Consider the following 13,305-nt stretch of genomic DNA (forward strand, 5'->3'; position numbering starts at 1 on the left):
AGGTGAAATGGAAACTGACAACACAAAGCACAAGCCCCAGACGCCAGAGACTCGCTAGTCTCCAAAATGCAGTCCAGGGTGTACTACGTGGTAGGGAGGTTGACATTCAGGTGCCTTTGAAAAGGGTCAGCCGTTACACCTCCATAGTTTTGTCAATAACTATTAAACCAATACGTTGTGATATATCCAGGATGAATATCTGAAATTGCATACCCGTTATGTCCTGAGTGTTCTAAAATAAATAGGCTTGGAGCGTATGCAGTGGTAATTTGACGATACAAGTGTAACTAGCACGCGAGAGGCACGAGTTCGATCCCCGGCGGGGGATTTTTTCCACCTCCGGCGCCCACCCAGCATCAAATAAAGTGGGTACCTGGAGGAAACTCTGTGCGGTGAAGGCGGCCAGTGGCGTGGTGCTGATCACATCACCCCCAACTTCGGACGTGATCAAGAAAGTGTGGGGTCCTAACTGCACGCTTTCATGGCGTGGTGCAAGGCACAGGGGAGCACTTTACTTTTTTTTTATTTTTTACAAGTGTCTCAGAATTTTAATAATCAACTCGCCCCTTATTTCATTTATGGTTCAAGATATTGCGAAAGTGTGACTGAAGAAACCATTCGGAAAAACAAAATAGGGTAACTCTTAATTTTGTTTTTAGTTTCTTGAGAAAGTTGCTGAGTTGCAGTCATTGTTACACGGTAAAAGTAACTGCCTTTACTTTCAAATAAATATATTCCCTCCTTTTTCTTCTATCTCCAGTGGCGATGCCTTTCCCCTTCATTATACTCTGTTGTCTGTTACGGAAGCACTGCATTGTTAAGGTTTCCCCGAAAATCAATGAACACATGACTCACCTCTTCCTCCTCTCCCCATCCCTAACGGACCAACACGATGCCACACGCACTGCTAGGGGAAGCTGTATCGCTCCCGCATTTTCCGTAGGTCAATTGGTCAAATCGATTCCTTCGATAGGGTTTTGGTGTTTGAACTCTTAACATTTGTAGCCACTTTTTGGCTAATGGCAACGATAAGAAGGGCTCCCAAAGGGAGATATCTGTAAAAAGTTCATGTAATTCGAATGATGAAATTGTAGCGATATTTTATTACAAAGAATATTGTTGTCTGTGATTTACAGGATGTAAGTTACAGCAATTAACTGCCATGTCCAACAAAATAACGAGAGAATGTTTTCACAAAAGACATTAAAATCATGTTGACTGCGGTAACTAGTGGTGTGTAAGACGGAAAATTTTTGGTCCTGACGGGATTGGGAGGAAAAGATTTAAAAATCCTGACGTTCGGGACTGAAAAAAAACTCCATTTCCTGACCAGGTTGGAAATTTTCGGGACGGGATATTTTCACAATTTCCCGATGCGGTGAAAATCTCGAATTGTACACACTATTTCCCCTTTTGCACTTCTGGAATAAAAACTGTTAATTTCAAGAAATTTCAGACACTTATAGTGCAAAAAATATCAAGAATTAACCTATTTTTAATAAGATCCTTTGGAATTTCTCGACTGTTTGGGATTGAAAACAGTCGAGAAATCATTTCTCGAAGTCGGGATCTGACCTTGATAATTCACACCCATTTATTTTGAATTATTGCTTTTTTTACAATATCCTTCAGCACCTAAAAGCATGGATCAGAGGTACCATGAAGGAAAGGACAGTACATCAAATGGTATCTGTTTGATAACTGTTCTTGTTAAAAAGTATAAAAAGACAAATAATTGTTCATTAACAAAGTGATAGATGTTTATGGAAAGGAAGCAAGGCGAAATCAGATTCTATCTAAATAGTAGACTGGAGTCTTGCATATAGCGCCAAAGTATAACATAATAATAATAATAATAATAATAATAATAATAATAATAATAATAATAATAGAAGTTTCTATGACTGAAGAAATGAAATCTTACTCTGCTCCCCATTGACAAAAAATCCTGCGGACGCCCGGGGGGGGGGGGGCGCATTCTCCTTTCAGCGGCGCGTCGATTTCACTCCAATCAATCAGAGCCGCCTTAATGTACGTATGTGTTGCAATGCAGATACTTAGAAGGAATGCAGCTCCTCAAATTGAAGAAGTGTTATTCGGTGATGACGAGATGGAGGGCAGGTGGATGAACGACCCTCCGTCGACCAGTGTGTCGTCCGTCCCCTTAGCAAACAGAAAGATCTATTTGTGAAAATAAATGGACTTTTAACCCATATGTGCACTTCTGGTGGGCATATTCCAGTGCTGGAGGGAGTAGAAATTCCTAGCTGGGGGATGCTTGTATGGTTCAACATGGAGACAATGAATCAAGTGGGGAGATATAAAAATTATGTTGGAGTGGATGATTTATATATTATGACATATTTTTAAACTGAAGAATAGCATACCCCCCCCCCCCTTTTCCCCCACTTCGAGAACTGAATGCAACCCAGAAAATATTCCCCCCACCCTCTGCTTACCAGCTCCTTTCCGTGGTGCTCTCGTTGGTGTTATTTGAGATCAAAGAAGTTTGAACCCAGCCTATTGGTTCACCTCCTGCCCTCGGGTAATTACTGCAAGGTACACGAAAAAGAGTATCAGCCGACGTCCGTGGTGGAGTGGTTATCACAGCGTGCTACGACGCCAGGAGTCCCAGATTCCAATCCCGCCCTGAGCGTGGGTGTTCTTTGTGAGTGTCCTTTCGTCAATTTCACCCTTATTATCACTCATTCTTATCGTCGATATTAGTGGCAGAAAAGTGACGCTAAAGTGAACCATAAATATATATTTTTTAGAACTGGTCCCTTAAAATTACAGTATATAGATAAACCATATAATGGCTGTTAATAATTAAAAACAGTCATTGTATTTTACTGGTAGTTGAATGGCAGCAGAAATTGACCGTCATTTATCCAGTTGTATAGCTGTGATGATGTCACCGTAAAAGTACGGGATAATTTTTACTGTGCAGAAAAAAAATGAAGTGATATTTTAAAGTGTAGCACAGTATAAAAGAGTAGCAGAATTTCCTCATTTTGTTTCTTTCCACATTAAGTATTTTACGTTGCTTTCTCTAGGATTCTCACGACGAGGATCAAGACTGAATTATGAATGACAAGAAGTGAACGCGATGAAACATTCATTGTTGCCTCACGATTCCAATCTAAAACCTCTGGCTTCGTATCACAGTGCATTAACCAATCCAGTGCAATTGCTGATGCTTACATGAAAACTAACTGCATTCCAGTTCGAATCGTGGCCGAAGCATGGTAGTGTCATAAGGTTGTTGTAGTGGACAGGGGTCCTCACACCCTATCAAGAAGTTAACACACATTCACCTTTTGCACAAATTCTTTACGCTAAATTATTTTGGGTGAACAAAAGTTCAGGGAAAAATTGATAACATATTTTCATATCCTATGTGGGACTGGATCCACAGTTTTACGTTGATTGCAAACCGGTATAAACTACAAGAGATCACTTTGAATTTTCTTACCTCAATACTTTCATATTTAAACATATGGGGTTTAGTATAAAATAGTTGAAATTAATTTTAGCTTTAGATAACCTATAGCCGAAAGAGAACAACCTTCTTTCAGTTTATGCACAAAATATGTTGTATGAGTAAGTTACTTTATCTAGAATAAAGTAAATTACAGTCACTTTTAAAAGTAACGGTAACTGCAAAACTAAGTTACTGTTTGAGCAAAGTAACTGCACTGAGTGCTGAATAGTGCTATTTACTTGCATATTTTAGATGTTTTTGGTGCCTATAAATCCGCTACTTAGCCATCTATTGTTGACTACGACATGTAACGAAGCGAAGCGAGACAAATTGTGTACAGAGCATCTAGTCTCGTTCCAAACTTTCATCAATTACATTGCAATACATGCAAAATACTTCCTTCAAATCCAAAGTGCTTTTCTCTGTGACTTAGGTTGAATTTGACTATTGAAATGTGCACAAACGTGAGCTACTATTGAGTTTTAATTGTCGAATGTGCACAAACTCGAGTCTAATATGCATAAACGTGTGTTTCTATTTTAAATAAAATTTTATTTCGTTTCGACGAAATCGGGAGTTTCTCGTCGAGACCGGTTGGAGTTTCTACATCGAGAAGAGATCGAGAACGAGACAGATCTTGTTTCCGTATCACCCCTAAAAAGGGTGAGAATAAGGTTTACGCATTCCTGTACTGTACGAACCAACTAAAGGTTATTTAAAGAATGCTTAAGCAGGAAATGAAATTAATGCGTTTGAACATTACTCCGTAACTTGAGATTGTTATTACAGCAAATCAGTGGCGGCGATTAGGATGGCGAGAGGGAGCAATTGTTCCCTCCCCTACTTTTTGCCGATTTTGGCCCTGCACTATGCTAAACCTTATCTACCAAGGCAAAGTAAACTGTCCTTGCCCTTCAGTTTTGGAACCTTGCGACCCTAGTTTTGGAACCCAATCGCCGCCACTGCCGCAAATAGTTGTTCTTTCTTCCTTTTCTTTAGTGATCCGTTAATATTTGACATCGCACTTGGAGCATTGTATCAAATTATCATCGACTTTGTAATTCAAGGTCATGAATAGGCCTCGGAAGATGAAAAATCATCTTTTTTTCCACATTACCCGGCCTTTTTTGGCCTTTAGTTCATTTTCAATATTTCTTTACCGTTTTGTTGCATTTTTTTAATCATTTTTTGAGTTTATTTTGTTCCTCTATTGTTTTGTGAACATTAAATGCATTTGCTAGTAAGCTATAACTTACACATTTAAATTCCTTAACATAGTAGTTTTAGCAAGTACGCCATTAATCGTAAATCTGGCCAATGCAAAAGCACAATGTTATTTTTAACTGAAATCTTTGGCAATGGAGTAAGTTATTAGTTATGGTAAATGTATTTTTCCTCCCGCATACTTAAAGCACTTTGGTTAAAGCCAACTTGGCTGGCCACAATATTCGGTTTAATCTGTGGTATTAAATAAAATTAGTCACAATATATTTTCTTTAAAAAAATGGATGCACAACTGTATTTTCAGATGCTGACCGACCACTGTATCGTGCAAGGTCCACGCTGAAGGGAGGTGAATGACACACAGAAAATGCTTGCGGTTTCTAGCACATAATTGCTTCCTTTACCTTTGCTTCGGTAATTTAAATCACCAAACAATGCGGTTGATCTAATTATTCAACTACTCTCTTGAAATTTATGAAAAAATCAATCTTTCATTTTAAGAGTGAAAATTATTTTTAGGTTATTTTTTGAAACTTTTAGGACATTTTCAATAATTTTAAGGTCATTGCATACGTATTTTTTGAGATTTCTTAGGTCATTAAATTCCGAGCTCTACTTATGACAATCCAAAAACGTCAAGAACACAAAAATAATGAAACGATTGCATTTATGGGCAGTTTCCTGTACACAATGTAGGTCCAGTTTGTGTACATTTGTTCCGTCAGTGAACATGCATGATGTAATACGTGACAAATATAGCTAATGACAGTAATAACAGCGAAGTAATTTGATTACACATTCATGCAGCACGACTATCACAAAAAGGCTCTGAATTTGCCTGTATTCAGCCAACAGTTATGAAAAGAATGGCTAAATCTTGCAAAATATTAGGAGAAAAAGCGGAAGTACTTACCACACCGCCTCTTCTTCTGTGCGACTGGGCGTAGACTAGGACGCAGCTCTCCGCCGGTGTGTCCAGGGTCCTACGACTGCCTTGCGCCGTAGAACGTCGAGTGATCAATTATTGCTCTCCCCTCTCCGCCCCTTAATTTCTTCCCGTTGCCTTGGAAACACGATCCGCGACGGCAGCTCCTCCTGGTGACCTCAGCCGGAGTTAATTTGCGAACTTTGGATTTCTGGAGAACCTGCAAAAGGCGAGATAGAAGCGTTAAATACTTCTCCAGGTTGACGGTTATTGCTTAGCAAAAGCGGACAGTCAAGTGCAAATCTTCAGAATGGTATACAGTAAAACATCACTAATTCAATCTCGGAAAAAAAATCTGCACTGCAAGTTAGCTTGATTGGGAACACTTAATCCTCTCGTGCAATTAACTACAGAGGCAGATTGCAGTAACATTTAGCCTGTAAAGTATTCTTTGCTGGGTTGATGGTTTTATTGAGCAGATCCGTGCGTTAAAATTTCGTAGAACGTCGCCAGGCAGAGAAACGGGGTTTCCTCACTTTTGGGAGAAGAAAACCAGGAACATGTCGATGACAATTGCAGCAAACGATGCCAAGATAATCGCAGTAGACGACCTAGACAACCTTGACAATGAAACACATGTATTCCTATCGAAAGGGTGGGGAGAGGAAACAAATGAGCGTTTTTCAACTTCGATCACACGAGATATTATCATTGTGTTATCAGCAGAGGTTTTTGTACGATTTTCTTACTCGTGTGTGTGGATATGCAATCATGGCAGCATACAGCATTTTTACACACTGTAGGCGGCGATTTTTTTTTTGCTAGAGAAGTCTCGAGATATCTGGAGACGAAAAGTTCGCTTCGCTTTGTTGTTCTGTTCTATTTCAGGACTTCCCAAGACGAGAAGTTCGTAATTCTTGGGACGTAGAATATTTTGTAAACTTAATTGTGTTCCCCAAAAGATCTGGAAAGAGACTAATTCAGCCATTTTACTGTTCATCCCATTCTCCCAGGGCACTCTCTTCATATCTTCCTTTTCTTCCTGTGCTACGACTCCCAAGTATAAAAACTAGTTCCTCAAAAGAACTACTGGCCCCGTATAGTTCGCTCCACTTTTTGACACTAGGTGTAGTGCAGGTGGAACCCAGTTTTCAGTGTTTCATATAGTGGTTCCATTCAAGTGGCAGTGTTTCTATTCCATGTTGACTAATGCAAATGTGGACACAAAGTCAGTTTCATTACTGTGACATACACTATTACGTACATTACTTTACATAATGCATAATACTTACACCCGCACCATGGTTGGAAGACACCCGCACGCGTGTTGACGCGAAGTTGCCGCGTCGGAAGCTGTGCTGAACTCATAACTGAAGTAACAGACGCAGAAGTCAGCAGGTTCTTCAGCGCAGTGTATTTTTCTTTTGTTTTGTGTGTGCGAGTTACAACAACTGACTCTTCCAGCTAGTGTTGAGGAAAGGGAACTACAGTCCCTATTTTTTTCTTTTAACAATTTGGTTGTGGATTACACATATATCTTATTTTATCCACGTTCTGCATATATATAATTTTATATGAAAATTGTCCTGAAATAACTTTCTTACTTGTCATCTGTTTGCGTAAAACATCGTCGTGAGGTAAGTGCTGGGAAAAAAATAATTTTAGGTTATCGATTAAGAGAAGGGTAGAATAATAGAACTCGTTTGTAGTTCACACACCAAACATATTATATGGGTTAATTGCTCCTAACGAGAAAGTAACCGTAAGGGTTATTTACAGTTATTTTTAAATTAACGGTAACTGTAAGTCAGTTACATCTGAAAATTAGTAATTATAACTGAGTAATTTTAAAAAAAATAAGTAACTGTAAATGAGTTACATTGAAAAGTAATAAAAGTAAATCAGTTATTTTTGACAATTAATAACGATAACTAAGTTAGTTTTGAAATTTACTAAGAACAATTTAGTTACTTTTAAAATGTAAATTTTCAAACGCATAATTGCGATAATACAGGGTGTTCCATGTACAACTCAACCCGGTGTTGGGGATAGTACAACTTTTGAACCGGAAGTGATACACATATAATCCTTATACCAAATTGAAGCCTTGTTCATGCATATATTTTTAAACCGGGGAACAATGATTGGATTTCATTAGTGTCCACGCAGTGTTACAAGATGTAACGGAAAGTGTAAATAGAATTTTTTACAAAGCATGTGTGTGGTTCCAATGTATCTAAAAATTCTAATTCAATTAAATTAAACGGTACATATATTTAAACTATTTAATTTGAGGTACGGAGTTTACATTTGCCACTTCACATACTCAGACTCGAAATACATCTACAAACAAAAGTCACAAATGTTACGGTTTATATTCTAATCTACGAAAAATTGTTAACTGTGCGTACATGAATTTCATACGAAAGTTTACCTAATCATCTTCAAGATATCTTATCTTCCATCTGTAAGATATTGTTCTGCAAAGGACACTACCAAAGTAAACGGGTTGAGAGAATTCTGTTTCTTCCTCGGCAAAAATAAAAACTAAACTGTGAAAAACTTGCCTGAGGGCATTTATAAATATGTATAAATGCAATGGGGTTTGGATTAATAAAAGTTGCAATTTTTCACGTCAAGGGAGGAAAACTCACGAAGAATTTCTGGAGCCAATAATTCACGCAGGATTTCCGGAATTCAATGATTTCCCGGTCAGTAGCCACCCTGTATATGTAAAAAGTACTAAAACCATGTGGAGACTAACAAGTAAGTGTCATTTCAATGAAAATATTAGAAAATTTCGCGTCGACCTTGTAAGCAGTGGGGCAATGCGGCGCACACTTTCGAAACCACTGGCCTAAATTTTAAAATAACGTTTTAATTTAATGCATATTTTGACATTTTAATCGACATGAATGTGGCTCCTAAAGATAAGCTGAAGTCTGATAACACCAATGGTAGTAGGAATTGTAGCTTTCCTGACGACGTGATTCGAACAAGTGTTTTCGAGTTACCAGTCAGGTTAAGTTGGCGTTGGCTTCCAACGTTTGGACCACATGCATTGCTCTCATGTTGAATAGAGACCATGGGTGAGGTTAAATGTGTGTGTAATAAGAGGTGGAGCTTCTAATGCACACACATTTAACCTCACCCATGGTCTCTATTCAACATTCCCTGAAGATGAGAGAAATGTATGTGCTCCAAACGTTGAAAGCCAAAGCCGATTTAACCTGACTGGTAACCTAAAACACTTGTTCCAACCAATGGTAGTGTTACAGCATTGCTGGGAGCTATACTCTATCCCGAGAATCTCTGGAGATAAGGAGAGAAACCGAGTGGGCGGAGCGAAGCAATACAAGCTGTTGGAAAAGGCTGGTAGCAGCTATTTCCGATCCGCCGTGCAATCCCATTCCCTCTCAAGTGTTCCTTGGTGTTCTCGAGTCACTACTTGCGCAGGGACCGTTTTTTCGTTCACTCGCTCCAGAGATTCCTGAGACAGAGTATATTAAAAAAAACTACAGGGTGTCCAAAAAATTTTGGTCTTTGACTTCACAATGGTTAGTGTTGAATGGAACCTGTGACAGTCCACACAGCACACAAATGACCAAAATACATCCATTGGATTTCCCTTGGATATTCGGGTCGGAAGTTCTGTATATCCAATAAATATCCACGAATAGCCAATAGACATCCATTGGACGTCTCCTGGACATCCATTTGTCCGCATACGTAACATCCCGGAGATATCCAGAAATGGATATATTTTGGACATTTCCGGATCACTTTTGGACATGTATTGGACATCAAGTAGGACGTTATCTGAATATTATATGCTTTGATTTAGATTTTTTTGTACGTATTTGGATATTGTATGGACACGATAAGTACAATTTTTGCACTACATTTGGATCTCATCTAAATATTACTCCCTCTGTCCCATAATTATAGTCCGGTATGCCAAAATGGTAGTACAGGAATTGCAGACGAAGAGGCAGATGGAAAGCACATGGATGAGGAGAGGCACAGTACATCAGTCTTCAAGATTGTGAAGAGGAACAACGTGACCTTATCACAACGAGCAAGAAATACCGCCCAGACGATTACCAAAAGGAGGCGTTGGGTTGCAACACACCGGTGTGGCACTGTATGGCAACCGGTCTACCAAGGCACGCTGCAAATCGTTAGTAGAGCACTCCTTCAGTGAGTACGTGTGAGAACAGCCATGAAAACACAACCCATGATAGGAAGCGACAGGGGTAGCAAGAACCTCAACGATTTTTTCTTTGAAAACAGTACGACTGGGGTAGTGAAGAATGGTCACCAAACCATTAACTGTTACCAAAGATGTTTATCGGGACATGCTCATCAACAAGTTAATCCCAGCAATAGATGCACAATGGCATCGTGGACTGCGCGCACGGAGAATCCAGGTGTCCGTTCAGCAGGACAATGCGCGTCCGCATATCGTTCCCAATGACCGCGCCTGGATGGATGCTGCAGCGACCAGTGAAATCACTTTGGATCTCCTATGCCAACCGCCAAACAGTCCGGACATGAATGTTTTAGATCTGGGGTACTTCCGGGCAATTCAGTCTCTCCAGCATCAGGCAGCTCCACAAACTATTGATGAGTTGATCGCCGCAGTTGAAAAATCTTTCTATGATCTGACACGCGACAAGCTCAACAACATATTTTTCACTTTGCAGTCCTGTCTCATTGAAATTATGCGCCTCCAAAGGGACAACTACAGGATTCCCCATATTCAAAAAGCACACTTGAACCGACGAAAAGTCCTGCCATCTCGCTTGGAGTGTCCTCGAAACATTTACGACGAGGCTAGAGCAGCACTGCAGCACTAGATCTAGCTCGTTGAGGGGATGACAACCTTCCTGGACCAACAATATATTTCGTTTTGATGTTTTATTTTGTCGAACTTCTTGGTCACTTTGTATTGATCCTGGATTGATTACTTTTTATTTAGGTTCTTTTGGATACTTGATCGGCCAATTTGTACTGATCCTCGAGTTATAAAGTTGTATGACTCATTCCCGTGTTTCATTTTTTTCTTCTGTATACACCAATGTCACAGTTTGAATATCGGACAATTATTATGGGACAACAAACAAAGGTGTACCGGACAATAATTATGGGACAGAGGGAGTATTTCGATATGAAAAGATGCATGCAACAGTAAACCACCAATGTTTGTTGTTAATTTTCTTGCTCCCCCTTAAAATATGCACTAGTCAAGTTGGATATTTCAATGATCTAACGGATTTGTAACTACGCACTGGTAATGATCAGGCTGGAAAGTTCATACGAACTAACCGATCACTGATTCTTGAACTTGTATATTTTAATTCGCATTTCTGCTACTTTTGGCTAATCGCGAAGATGAGGATGAGTGATGATATTAAGTAATTGTAGAAGGGACAGCCACAAATAACACTCATGCCTAAACTGGGATTCGAACTCGAGACCCCTGGCGTCGTAGCGTGCTGTGCTAACCACTCCGCCTGCAAAAGTGCTTCTCAAAAGACAGAAAAGGATACTGTTACAAGATTTTTCATCTGGTAGTTACGTGATTCATATGAGGAACAACCAAGTAAGAGCTTCTTTTGTAAAACACCCACTCTTATTACAAATTATATTGATTATTCAAATTATGTGTCAATTCCTACCGACCAAAAATTTATGTAACAAAATAAGTTAAGGTTATTCAGATATTTTGAACAACACTGACAACATTGGAGTTGTAAAACAAAATCACCTAGTGCATCAATGACAACTCAAAATTTAACGTAAATTAGTATTAGTAACAAAGAAACATTTAATTAAAAAAAAAAATTTCTGGTCCGTTAACCCGCTGGAATATTGTTTCACTTTGATGCTCTGTGAACGTAGTTTTGCAAGTTCAATAAACTTTTTTATTTTTTTCTCGCATAGTTATAGTTCACCGAGTTCTGGGAAACTATCTTCAGAAATGTTACGAAGAAACGCCGAGTTAAAAACATTACGTATGTGAATATAAAATCCTCACAAGTATAGACTGTATTCTGTAAATATGAGATACGTGAGCAATTCAGAAAATATTTTTGTATTGACGTAGCACATACAAATACATAAAAATGTGCTCAGCACTCATGTTTTCATATACCTTGGTGATGTAAATGTAAACAGGAAGGGACACAAAAGGCGACACCTTTATTTACCCTCTTTCTTTCTTCTTCTGTCGGAATTTAATCTGGAAACAAAATTCTGTAGAAACGTGCTGAAAACAGAAAGATGGTCTTCCTCTATTCCTTTTGACTTTCTGAAACCAAATCTACATATCTTTGAAAGTTCCTGGAAAGATTTTTATCCGAATAGACAGTCCTAGAATTCAATTTTCTTCTATCTTCTCTGTAGCTGTTGGATATTGACCTGCAGTCCAAGGATGGAATCGATTCACTCGAAAGAGTCCAATGAACCGATTCGAAACGCAATGGAAATTGCCTTTGCTGAGTTACCAAGGGTCTCAACGGGTGAGTGGTTTGTTTTGTCCCTCATACTTGAGAACAAGAAATGAGACATATGGTAGAATTTGTTATAACAACAATGATATGCAATTAGTTTTGACTTCAAATATATTTTACTAAGGATCATATCCAAAGCACACATAAAGTACCGTGCTTGTGAGTGTTGCATACTCTCTCTCTCTCTCTCTCTCTCTCTCTCTCTCTCTCTCTCTCTCTCTCTCTCTCTCTCTCTCTCTTTCAAGAGACCATTAACAAATGTACAGATCGAAACCAATAACGCAATAACAATATATGTACAATAAAAGTAGAACAAGAATGCAAGACAAATAGAACTATGAAATGTAATTGATTTCTATTAACATTCAGCAAAAACTTAACAAAAACTCACACAAAATACAACAATTTCAACTATTTTGTAATTTATTGACGTATTTATCCAGTTCAAAAGGAATTTCTTTGCTACTTTATAAATTTCGGACATAAGAGATATAAAAGTAACAAATGATTTCCTTCGTATGTGTAATATTAATATATTTTTAAATATTTATTAAAATACATTTACATGTAAAAACCCTATATATAGAGGGGTGTTGTGGTGAGTGTGTTTATTAAGATTTTCCTCCCCCTACCAGTCGCATCCTGAAATCGAGTCCTCCCTCGCAAAGTTTCCCACCTAGCGACTTCTCCTAGAAGTATCGACATAGTGACATATAAATACCCCTGCTCATATTTAGGTGTGTGTAAGTCAACACTTATTAATTTCTGAAGACGTACTCTCTCTCTGTCATTCATTTCGCAATGTGAGTACATGCTCAGTACTCGACCGGTCATTTTCATTGTAAGCAATACAGAATAAAGCCCCAAAATACCCGAACAGCAAAGGACCCGCAGAACCGATAGGAAGACGACAGATTCGGTGAAAGGCTAGTGCTCAGCGACGAGTCCACCTCACTGGGAACGTCAAACGCCAAAACGTTAGGACGCAGAAAACCGGCATGTGTTTCGTTCAATGAGAACACACAAAGTGTTTGGTCCTTTATTTATGCTTGTGCCTCAGCTTCAGAAGCATCTTCTCAACGTAGTTTTCAACATGGTGGTGGCCCTCCACCAAGGGCGCCGACTTTCCAAAATTTCTGTGGGTGCATATCAATGGC

At 38.9% G+C, this 13,305-nt stretch overlaps 1 protein-coding gene across 15 annotated transcripts in view; it reads right to left on the reverse strand.

Moving 5' to 3' along the window:
- The window catches only part of Rab3-GEF (Rab3 GDP-GTP exchange factor), a 335,149-nt gene that overhangs the window by 206,747 nt on the left and 115,097 nt on the right, over nt 1-13,305 (reverse strand). For all 15 annotated transcript variants that reach the window (XM_083134034.1, XM_083134032.1, XM_083134044.1 and 12 more), the window contains exon 2: nt 5,622-5,853. The gene's annotated coding sequence lies outside the window, so the exon portion shown is untranslated. The remainder of the gene's footprint in view (nt 1-5,621; nt 5,854-13,305) is intronic.

This window comes from Lepisma saccharinum, chromosome 13 (genome assembly GCF_977018435.1).
Source record: "Lepisma saccharinum chromosome 13, izLepSacc3.1, whole genome shotgun sequence".
Lineage (NCBI taxonomy): Eukaryota > Metazoa > Arthropoda > Insecta > Zygentoma > Lepismatidae > Lepisma > Lepisma saccharinum.